Source organism: Indicator indicator, chromosome 2 (genome assembly GCF_027791375.1).
Source record: "Indicator indicator isolate 239-I01 chromosome 2, UM_Iind_1.1, whole genome shotgun sequence".
NCBI lineage: Eukaryota > Metazoa > Chordata > Aves > Piciformes > Indicatoridae > Indicator > Indicator indicator.
In genome coordinates, this window is record NC_072011.1 from 48708380 (window position 1) to 48721106 (window position 12727).

Genomic DNA, 12727 nt, shown 5'->3' on the forward strand with positions numbered 1-12727 from the left:
CTCAGTCTCTCCTTGGTAGTGGGGAGTTGTGCATGTAGAGCAGATAGAATTTTCTACTCAGCCACGCAGCACAGCTACAAAGTGTGGTTGAAAGATAAAGTTGATAGGCTTAGAAGCATTAGGGAAGCTGAGGACGAGATTGACTGGTGGAACCAGGCTCTGATTGTCCTGAAGAAAAGTCAGGGACATCCATTAAAAAGTACTGCAGCCTTCCCCCCCTGTAGCCTTCCCCCACCAGACTGAAGGCAGTAACCTAAGAGGAAGGAAAGAGTGAGGCAAGTTCATAGTCAAGGCAGTAAACAAACTCTTGCCTTGCCCACCTCCCCTCAACCCCTCGATAGGGGGGAGTGGCAACAAGTTCCTGCCCAGTGTGGCAGGAGTGTTGCTTCAGTTATTCCCCTAGCCCCCAGGTGCCCTTGCAGAATAGTCATGATGTCCTGCAAGTGCAGCTAACCAATGAGAAAGATGAATCCTCTGTCTTGGAAGTATTCCCAAGATTAAGGAAGCCAAAGCCTAGCATACCAACATCCACCAAAAAAGAAAAAAAAAAAAGAGTCATTGTTACAGGTGACTCCCTTCTGATGGGAACAGAAGGCCCAATATGCAGACCTGACCCACTTCATAGGAAAGTCTTCTGTCTCTTCAGGGCCTGGGTTAAGGATGTGGTAAGAAGGCTTCCTATCCTGATACAGCCCACAGATTTTTACCCATTATTAACCTTCCAGATAGGTAATGCTGACCTTGAAAAAAGAAAGCTGAGACCTATCAAAAGAGACTTCAGGGCCTTGGGTCAACTGTTCAAGGGAGTGGGAGCACAGGTATTGTTCTCTTCTATCTTCCAATTTGCAGGGACTAACCCAGAAAGACTGAGGAGGATTCACCAGATCAATTCTTGGCTTTGAGCCTGGTGCCTCCAGTAGGACACTGGGGTTTTTCACCATGGGTCACCTCACATGATGCCAGGTCTGCTGGCAGCAGATGGGATGCATCTCTCTCAAAGAAGGAGAAGGTTTATATTGCAGGGTTTGGCTGGGCTCATTAATTGAGCTTTAAACTAGATTCAAAGTGGGGGAGGGGAAAAAACATGCTCACTGGAACAAGCCTGGGATGCTTGTGAGGTGATGTGTCAGTTCCACTGCTACTTCAGGGGAGGTAGGGGATAATAAGCCATGTATTGGGGAAGATGCAAGATCTGTTGAGGAGTTAGGACTCACAGGATAAAGTAGATGTGAAAAAGAAGGGGGATAATGATATTACCAGGCCTACATGTGATAGGCTGAGACGCATCAGGGTGGGAGGGATGGGACAGTATGGAAGCAAGAAGAATGGTTTGTGGATGAGGAATTCTGTATAGTTGAATTGTACATTTAATGGAATTGGTTTTGCCGCTGTTATTTCCATGTGTTATCACAACACACATAAATTGCCCAAGTATAAAATTAGAGTCATAGAATTGTTTCATTGGAAAAGATCTCTAAGATCATGGAGTCCAACCATTGAACTAGTACCACCATGGCCATGACACCACGTCATAAAATGCCATGTATAAAAGTAAGTCCATTATAATTTCTTTGGTGCATATGCTTGACCAAACTGGACTCGGAATAGATAATAAGGATAATTTATAGTATTAATTTTAATTGTCATTAATGGCCAAGATACAATTATTAAGTATGATGGGACTGCACATTGTAGCTCTGGTTCTTATACATTTCTAAACATCCCAAGTCTGGTGGAACTGACTTTTCCTTTTCCTTGTAGAAGTGGTCATATCATTAGGTGTATATTAAGTTTGGGGTTTTTTTGAGTTTTGTTGTTCTTTGGGGGTGGGGGTTTTTGTTTGTTTGTTTTTGTTTGTGTTTTTTCCTAGCTGAGGAATGTATACAAAAAAAAAAAGGTGATGCATGTATTATAAAACTCTTTTATGTATGAACGTCATGCTACAGACTTTAATCATGTAACTATCACAATTGAGAAGGATAATGATGAAACTGCCACTGGATCTTCAGATTCCTCCTTTCTTTTCCTCACTTCACCTCCTGGAAGAGGTTCTTATTAAGGACTGTAAGATTATTTACATTGTCTCTATTCATATAATTATACTTGCAGTAAAAGAGACAGAAATATTATATGTATTTCTTTCTGTCTTGCCTGTGATTTTACTTCTGATCATTTTAACCTGATCACATTTTGTACTTATGTTTCCAGTCTCTTTTCCTTTATTCAGAGTTTATTTAAAGAACATTTAAATGGCAAATGATCTCTGTCATGATTCAGAGTTGATTAGTATAATTTTTTTTTAGTTTTGACTAATATAATATCTAGGGTCATCACTTCTTTTGTTATTGAAGGAAATGACACAAGAGAATACTACCCTTGCTCTTTGATGCAGTTTCTCACAACAGAAAGTGAGCTGCAAGGCAGACTGCAAGCTGCGAGGCAGACTGCATCAGCACTGGCTAGCTCTGTGCTGTGCTGAGATCTTTAGAAGAAAAAAGAGGGCTCCCAGAGACAGGGAGACAGAGAGAGAGAAAGAGAGAGAGCGGAGGGGAGAGGTAATCCGACCCGACTCTGCATCTCTCTGAGGGTGCCTGAGAGAGCAGCGTGGCTGGGGGTGTTCCCATAGAAGCTTCAGGAGTTTTAAACCTGGCAAAACCCGAAGAGCCTCTCAGACTGTGAGCTGCGAGGCAACTGCCTCAGCACCGGGTAGCTCTGTGCTGTGATGAGATCTTTAGAAGAAAAAAGAGGGCTCCCAGAGACAGGGAGACAGGGAGAGAGAGAAGGAGAGAGAGAAAGAGACTGTGAGAGAGAGACAGAGAGAGAGAAAGAGAATGAGAGAGGGAGAGAGGGACCTGACCTGACTTGGCGTCTTTCCGAGGGTGCCTGAGAGGGTGGTGTGGCTGGGGGCGTTCCTGGAGAAGCCGTGGGAGTTTTAAACCCAGTGAAACCAGAAAAGGCTCTTAGATTGCGAACTGTGAGGCAACCAGTCTTTCTGCTCACCGGCACCCAGAGAGTGGGACGCGTGAGAGGGAGGGGCATGGTCAGACATCTGGGAATGCCTGGCCATTGGTATAGGCAGGCTAACAGGCACAGGGAGAACAAAGAGAGACTGCAGGTGCCCCAAGGGTCCTTTTGAATTAGCTCAGTAGCTGTCACAAGCAGGGTGTGTGGGCAGGGCACAAGGTGCTGCAGTTTTACTGAGGCATGATGGTGGCTACTTGGAGGAGAAAGACTGTGCTCTCTGCACCCACCAAAATGGATATTGGTATCCAGGCCATAGATTGTGAGGAATGCCGTAGCCTTTCACAGGCAACAGGGGGCAACACTGACTATGGGTGCGTGTGGTGTGAGCAGGTTTTTGACTTGCTCAGCTGGGCGGCACAGCTCCAGGATGAAATGATGGAGCTCAGGGAAGAGGTGAGTAGACTAAGAAGCATCGGGGAGAGTGAGAAGGGAATGGATAACTTTCACAAGTTGATCTTTACAAATATAGAACAAGAGTTGACTCTTAGTGGGGCAGAGGATTCAATTATCCTCTCATCAGCAAGCTCCCCAGCCTTCCTGCAGTAACTGTAGAAACTCACATGTGCAGGGTCAATGGGAAGAGGTAGCTATCTGATGAAACAAACGACAAAAAGGGAGCAAGCATGCTCCTTTAAGAAGTGCACCACCCACAGTGCCCTTGCAGAACAGGCACAAGGCTCTGCAGGAGGAACTGGTTGTGAGCAAGGACGAGAGCTCACAAAAGCCAAAAATGCCACAAGGGCCAGAAGTGCCACCAAGGATGACTTGCCTCAGGTCAGCCATAAAAACTGACTCTGAAAAGAAAAATCGAAGGGTCATTGTTGTAGGTGACTTCCTGCTGAGGGGAGCAGAAGGCCCAATATGCAGACCAAACCCCCTTCATAAAGAGGTCTGCTGTCTCCCTGGTGCCCAGGTAAAGGATGCCATAGTTAAGCTTCCCTCCCTTGTGAGTCCTTCAGACTATTACCCACTTCTGATTTTTCAGGTGGGTAATGATGATGCAGCAGTGAGAGGCTCACAATCAGGACCCTGAGGCAATTATTAAAGAGGGATCAGGAGCTCAAGTTGTGTTCTTCTCCATCCCTCTGACATCAGCGATAGATGAGGGAACATTATGGAAGAGCCAAAAGGTAAATTCATGGCTCCGAGACTGGTGTCATTGACAGGTGTTTGGATTTTATGATCAGAGCACAGTTTACAGGGCACCAGAACTGTAAGCAACTAATGGGATGAACCTGTCCAAGAGGGGTAAAAGGATTCTAGGACAGAAGTTATCAGGGCTCATTGATAGGGCTTTAAACTAGATTTGAAGGGGGAAGGGGTTGTTAATCTCATGCTTGCCTGTGACAAATGTTGGGGCAGCTCACCAGACGCAGAGGGAAGGAGTACTAGTAAGGGCTCTCAATTTGTTGCCCTGAGGCAAGCCAAGGACAAAGCACTGGGACACCCCAAGGGAATCAAGGGGGATTCACCTAAGAGGGTGCCACAGCCAGCCCAGCTGAAGTGCCTCTATGCAAATGTACGCAGCTTGGGCAACAAACAGGACAATTTAAGGGTGTGGTGAAGGCACCATGTGCCCAGAATTATGCCCCCAGATACCAGCAAACTTGTCCCAACATGTTTTGGTAAGTCCCCCCTTTCCACCCTCCTTTCTGGAGAGGAGGACAAAGGCCCAGGCGCCAACCTAAGGGGTAAACAACTACATGCACCCATCTCATTGCATGCTCATGCTCTTTCCATCTAAGGGCATAATTCTAGCTTCACCCTTTCCATAGGCTGAAGCAGGTTGTTGACAAGTGTGCCCACTGGCCAGATCCAGGCTCGAGAAATCTATAAGTACTACCCCATTTGTTTAGCAATTTGCTCTCTCTCCTTTTGCTTTCTCTCACTACATAAGCTTGCACTGCATAAGTTGTAAGTCTTCTCACTCCCACATACAAGCATACTAGAGGCCTCTGCATCACGGAAAGAAGCCAGCTCCCTGAGCTGCTCGAGGAACCAGCAAATAGGATGATCCCTTCACTGAGAACCCAGCGTCCTAAGCCCAGCTGAGAGGACTGGACACCCCGAGGATAAGCTTTAGCCCAGAAGGGGAGGGACTAACCCAAGCCTGGCAGTTGAGAACAGCTGCAACCATCAGCAGCTAATCAAGCAGCAACGCATTCTGGGTAACCCCCGCCATTTGCGGGAGAGAAGGAGCTGCCCACTGTTGCCACTCCACAGCCCTGTGCCATCAGGGTAATGCAATCTGGGATTTCTGAGAGAAGGAGAGAGAGAAAGACATCCTCTTCTTTGAGATCAAGCCAAGGACTGCATTGTCACCTTAAATGGGAGCAGTCACCAAGAGATTTGGCATAGTCAGCTCCCTTCGAGCCGAGGAGGAAGCACCGCTTCACCGCACCCATTCCCCTAAACCCATTTCTGGGATCAGAGACGGCCAACCCTGCCTACTGGGAACCGTCACCTCGATCATGAGGGCCGACCCCGAAGGACCCGGCCCCGCTGCATAGGATCACTCCTCCAGACCGGCCCTGTCAGGCTGACCCTCTGTTCAGTGAGCCGCTCCAACCCTTCCAAAGGAAAGTCGCCCCTCCTGTGGGAGGAGAAAATTAGCCTTGCCCCACCCATGGAGGCAGGAAGAGAAAGAAAGGCACCACCCAGGTGGACCAGCCCTGGGCCAACAGAAGGCAAGAAGCCAGTGTAACCCAGCAACTTGCCTCACTACAAAGAAAGAGAGAATAAAACTTTCCATGTGCGCAACACTCAGTAACATTCAATTCAAAGCACCCAAGTGGAGCTGCATGATATCCCAGATTAACTCACCTCTTAATAACGTTATAAATATCTCTGTACATAGTTGCAGCCACCAAGCGTCTCAGTGAGCGTCCATCTAGTAGGCAAGTGGCAGAACTGCACCTTTCGGACCCTTAATTAGAAATTAATTCTTTAAATAATATAATTCGGTAAAATTGTATATACTAAACCAGTTATGGAATATATTTTTACAACTGTGCATTTGAATCAGTATATATAAAGTGATTGACCATCTCCTGGGTCATTTGGGACAATGGCACTCTGACAACATGCCCATTGCCCTTTGTTCACAAGTTATGTTCACATTATATTTGGGTGAAACATCAGTTCATTGGTCAATTGCTCTGTTTAACAAGGATGCTCACTGGACCAGTGTCCGTGCGGCAAATGTTAAAGAGGGGTTGCTTCGGTAAACTCATGTTCCGTGTTCCGTGCCCAGCCTTCCCCCCCACACTCCAGAGGGGAGAAGGAGTTCCAGCTGAACACGTAGGCCATGTCCCACCACTTTAAGGTTATAGCCTTGGGCATAGGCTTCTTTCACCACAGCCCATGACAACCTCATGAAGTTCAACAAGACCAAACGCAATGTCCTACATCTGGGTCAGAGCAATTCCAAGCACCGATATAGGCTGGGCAGTGACTAGCTTGAGAACAGCCCTGAAGAAAGGGACTTGGGGGTGCCAGTGGATGAGAAGCTCAACATGAGCCACCAGTGTGCACTTGCAGCCCAGAAAGCCAATCACATCCTGGGCTGCATCAAGAGAAGCTCCTCTACTCTGCTCTGGTGAGACCCCACCTGGAGTACTGCATCCAGTTCTGGAGCCCCTATTACAAGAAGGATCTGGAGGTGCTGGAACATGTCCAGATAAGGGCCACCAGGATGATCAGAGGGCTGGAGAACCTCTTCTATGAGGACAGACTGAAAGAGTTGGGGCTATTCAGTCTGGAGGACAGAAGGCTCCGAGAAGACCTTATTGTGGCCTTCCAGTATCTGAAGGGGGCCTACAAGAAAGCTGGGGAGGGACTTTTTAGGATGTCATGTAACGCTAGGACTAGGGGGAATGGAGCAAAACTAGAAGTGGGTAGATTCAGATTGGATGTTAGGAAGAAGTTTTACACCATGAGGGTGGTGAGACACTGGAACAGGTTGCCCAGGGAGGTGGTAGAAGCCCTGTCCCTGGAGGTTTTTAAGGCCAGGCTGGATGTGGCTCTGAGCAACCTGATCTAGTGTGAGGTGTCCCTGCCCATGGCAGGAGGGTCATAACTAGATGATTCTTGAGATCCCTTCCAACCCTAACAATTCCATGATTCTATGATTCTGTGAAAGTGTGCATGAAATTACTATTGCTGCCTGACATAATTTTCAAGTATACATCAATGTTCTGTTCTGAAATACACATCTGAAGCTTTCCCTTGGTTTTTACATTGCTATAGGCGTTGAAATAATCTGTAGGAAGGTGTATTTATATGCATGCCATGTTCTACATACTGCCTAGATTACCTTGTGTAAATCTGGTGATTAGGGATGAATGGAGGATGGTTATTAATTTATGAATTATGAAATATGAATTATGGAAATTATTGTTTATTAATTATTTAAATTATTTATAACCAATTAATCACCTTTATATATATTGATTCTAATTCATGGTTGTAAAAGTATATTCCATAAATGGTTTAGTATTTACAACTTGACCCAATTAGAATATTTACAGAATCCATTTATAATTAATGGGACAAAAGGTGCAGTTCCTCCACTTGTCCACTAGACTCGACAAGACTCTTGGCAGCTTGTGAATGATGCCTGTGCCCAAGGCTATATCCTTAAAGTGGTGGGACAAGGCCTGCGTGTTCAGCTGGAACCCCCTCTCCCCTCTGGAGTGGGGGGGAAGGCTGGGTGCCACTTTGTCTGAGTAGACAATCTCCTGGGTCATTTGGGACAATGGCACTCAGGCGACATGCCCATGCTTGGCTTTGTTCAAAAGTTATGTTCACATTATATTTGGTGAAACATCAGTTCATTGATCAATTGCTCTGTTTAACAAGGATGCTCACTGGACCAGTGTCCATGCAGCAAATGTTAAATAGGGGTTGTTTTGGTAAACTCATGTTCCGTGTTCCATGCCCGGTATCCATGTTCAGTGCTCCGTGTTAATACCCGCACCTGTTCCCGTGTGCGTGCCCATGTTTGCTTTGTGCCTTCTGCTGCCAAGAGATCCGCCTTGCCTGGGACTTGAACCAGCAGCGTTCCAGTGCATCACCACAAGTCGCCGCTTCTGCCCAAAGTACTGGCACCCTCCCTAGCCGATCTCCGTAAGATTGCGGAAAGGGTCGCTCCAGCTTCGCAAAGGAGCCGCCTTTGGCCGTATCCTGCGGCTGCATCAACAAGGGTTTTCCCCTAGAGCAGCAAGCTTGTTTACACAGCACACTCAGCAAACTGACTTGCAAAGCCTCCGGGAATCACCGGTAATCTTCCAGAACTCTTTGTTTCCGAGAGAAGCCACTAACATGCGGCACGGCACCACGCGGTCGGCGCCATTTGTATCACGTTATTACGATACATCTGTGCTACGATTTCCGGGAATATAAACAGTATCAAGAAAAGAACCTCGAGAACTTTCTTCAGTTAGTGAGTAAACCGAACATTTCTTCATAGAGTTTCTGTGGCAGTTTATGCAAACTGCCTGTTTGTGGGCTTGCTAATTCCTGACAAGCATTCAGCCCTCCCCCACCCCCCCACCTCACTCCAATTTAGTTTTGCTTTCTAAACATAAAGATTTCCTCAAACTATTCGAAGTGCCTATATATATACATTCTGCAGAATTGATTCTTTCCGACTGAATACTAGAACTTGTAAATACCAATTATATATCACTTGTAATATAGTGTTAATAAATATTTATTAAACCTTTATAAATATCTCCGCCGCTTACTTTCGGCGAGAATTTACACTTCACAACACAGCTGCAACTACGTACAGAGATATTTATAATGTTACCACGAGGCAAGTCAATCTGAAATATCACATGGCTAGGCGTGGGCTCTTTGAGAAGAATATTACTGAGTGTTGCACACATGAAAAGATATATTTTGTCTTTCTTTGTAGCGAGGCAAGTTGCTGGGTTAGGTTAGCTACTCGCTGTCTGTCGGCCTGGGGCTGGTCTATCTGGGTGGTGACTTCCTTTCTCCTCCTGCCTCTGCAGGTGGGACAACGCTTTCTGCCGGTCAGCAGTTTCCCTTGGCAGGGTGGTCCTACGGTGCGACTGCAGCATCTGGGGGCTGGCAGGATCAGTGCAGCTCCCTGAACAGGGTCAGCTTGGCAGGGCTGGTCTGGGGGAGTGGTCCTGCGTGATAGGGCCGGGTCCTTTGGGGTCAGCCTTCATGATCAACCTGACGGTTCCTGGTAGGCAGGATCAGCCATCTCTGATCCCGGAAATGGGCTTTGGGGAAAGGGGCGTGGTGAAGCGATGCTTCCCACTAGGCTCGAAATCAGCTGACTATGCCGATCTCGGCGACTGCTTCTGTATCAGTGTGAGAGCTGAAATCCCCCCACGCTGACAATAACCAGGCTAGCTCAGTCTGGAAAGCAAATGAAAGCTGTATTTACAAGCAGATCTACAATCTGTGATGCAATGTAATGAATATGTACAAATACACAGAATTTACAGCATTTACAAATATATGCAATCAACAAAAAAGCACAACCAAGCTCCCTTTGCTTCCCCCCAAAGGGGACTTTGCCAAGAGGCCCCTCTCCAAGGGGCCTCCTCTCCCCAGGGCCCCCTGGCAGAAAGCAGAGAAGTTGAGAAGCAGAGAGGCTGTTAACTTAGCTCGCCAATGTCAGTGTGTTATCTTCAGCCAGAGGAGAAGAAGCCGCAGCCAGACAGCCCAGCAAGGAAGCCGAGAACTCCGACTGCCCCACTTAGTTTTGATTAGTAGTTCTTAAACATTTCTATCTATCGAATGGAAGTGTTTAGAACAACCATTATTTTGCTTTCTTACACCCAATAGTGACTTATTTACAATCTTTTGCTTTCTCTGCATGAACTTTGAGAAGAAAAATTAAAGTTTTAAACCATCACAGTTTCACATTTAAGGTTATGATACAGTCCTTGGTTTGAACTCAAAGGAGAGGATGTCTTTCTCTCTCTTTCACTTGGGTGTAGAGTCGGTGTAGAGATAAAACTTTGGCCATCTCTCACGTTCAGCTACATTAAGAGCTAGCTGGACAGCTTTTACCTCTGCAAATTGACTGGATTCTCCTTCTCCATCTCTTGATTCTGCAACTCTGCGCGTTGGGCTCCACACTGCAGATTTCCACCTTCGCTTGTTCCCAACAAGACGACAGGAAACATCTGTGAACAAAGCATATCTCTTTTCATCATCAGACAGATCACTGTAAGGAGGAGCTTCCTCTGCACGAGTTACTCTGTCCTCTGGAGGTTTAGCACAGCTTGTGCCTTCTGGCCAGCTTGTGATCACCTCCACCAAACCAGGCCTTTCGAGATTTCCCATTCGAGCTCTCTGTGTTATCAGAGCCATCCACTTAGACCAGGTAGCATCTGTTGCATGATGTGGTGAAGAACCTTTGCCTTTGAACATCCAATTCAGAACTGGCAATCTAGGAGCTAGAAGAAGTTGTGACTCAGTTCCAATCACTTCAGAAGCAGCTTTCACTCCTTCATAAGCAGCTAAAATCTCTTTCTCTGTTGGAGTGTAGTTTGCCTCTGAGCCTCTGTAGCCACGACCCCAGAAACCAAGAGGACGTCCTCGTGTCTCCCCTGGAGCTCTTTGCCATAAGCACCAGGTTGGACCATTGTCACTCGTGGCCGTGTACAGAATGTTCTTAATGTCCGGAACAGTTCGGACAGGTCCCAGACCCATGGCTTGGACTACCTCTCGCTTTATCTGGTCAAAGGCTGCTTGTTGCTCAGGACCCCATTGGAAACTGTTTCTCTTTCGAATCCCATCATATAGAGGTTTCACAATCTGACTGTATCCAGGAATGTGCAGTCTCCAAAATCCCACTATGCCTAAGAAACGCAGAGTTTCTTTCTTGTTGATGGGATTTGCCATGGTGGAGACTCTGTTTATCACATCCATTGGGATGTGACGGCAACCATCTTGCCACCGCACTCCCAGAAACTGGATTTCTCTGGCAGGTTCTTTCACCTTGTCTCGCTTGATAGCGAAACCGGCTTGCAAGAGAATGTCAATGATTTTGTAACCTTTCTCAAAGACTTCTTCATCAGTCTCACCCCAGACGATGATGTCATCAATGAACTGAATGTTTTCTGGAGCTCCACCTTTCTCCAAAGCATCATGGATCACTGCATGGCAGATGGTTGAACTGTGAATCCAACCCTGGGGCAAACGATTGAATGTGTACTGAATGCCTCTCCAGGTGAAAGCAAACTGAGGCCTGCATTCCTCTGCTATGGGAATAGAGAAGAAAGCATTAGCAATGTCTATGGTAGCATACCATTTGGCCTGCTTGGATTCCAGCTCATATTGGAGTTCCATCATGTCTGGTACAGCTGCACTCATGGGTGGAGTTACTTCATTCAAGGCACGGAAATCAACTGTCAGACGCCACTCTCCATTCTGCTTTCTCACAGGCCAGATTGGACTGTTGAAAGGTGAATGAGTTTTGCTGATAACTCTCTGACTCTCCAACTGATGAATCGAGTTTTGAATGGGCACCAAAGAGTCACGGTTAGTTCTGTACTGTCTGTGATGCACAGTTTGAGAAGCAACCGGCAGCTTTACATCCTCTATCTCATGTTGTCCCACAACTGCAGATTCATCTGAAAGCTCAGGTCTAATGGACAACTTCAATTTTCCTCCATCAATTTCTACAGTTGCTATTCCAAAAGCCCATTTGTAACCCTTAGGGTCTTTAAAACGCCCTTCTCTCAGAAAATCAATTCCCAAAATACAAGGTGCATTAGGACCTGTTACAATAGTATGTTTCTTCCACTGCTTCCCAGTTAAACTTATGTCAACCTCTATCTTAAACAACTCTTGAGATCCACCAGTGACTCCCTGAATAGTTATAGATTCTCCCCCTTGATAATTTGATGGTATGATGGTGCACTGAGCTCCTGTGTCAACCAAGGCCCTGTACTTCTGAAATTTTGAAGTGCCAGGCCACTGGATGTACACATCCCAATAGATTCTGTTATCTCCATTATCCCTTACCTCCCCCTGGCGGAAGGCAGGGCACCCCTAATGGTGGGGATTACCTCCACATGTACAGCTGGCACAACGTCCAGCACCAGAATTAGGATCACTGTTGGAGCTATCAGAGTTGTTCTGGGAAACTGAGGAAGCGACAGCTACCCTCCTGGTATTGCTACCTCGGGATCTGACCCTCTGCAGCTCCCGTAACCTCTTGAAAAGATCAGAAGTTGGTTGACCATCCCATCTGTTCATGTTCTGACCAAACTGATCACGCAGAGTTATCCAGATACTGCCACGTGATTGCCTCTGCTGTCTGTTTTGGTTTGACCTATTCTGGAATGGCCTTCTTGGAGCACGTCTGTTCCTAACAGCTGAAACTTGTATCCATCTGGAGGAAGAGGAATCAGAATCATCCCCCTTCATCAAGTTGGATATGGAAGTTTTAAGTTCCTCCTTCAGCTCTTTCATGCAATTCTTTATCTCTCCAGACAGAGTTTCAATGGCTGAAACCAAAGAAGTACGTGCAAGACTATCCTCCAATTGCCTCATTTGGTCAGTGAAATGGCCAACAGTAGGAGGTGCTCCACCATAATTTCTTGCCACAATTCTGCTTGCCAGAATAGTAGCATAATTAGGAGGAGCAAGTTTAATGAGCTTTTTGGCAAGGCCTGTTCCAACAGGAATTTCATCAGGAGTCAGAGTCTTA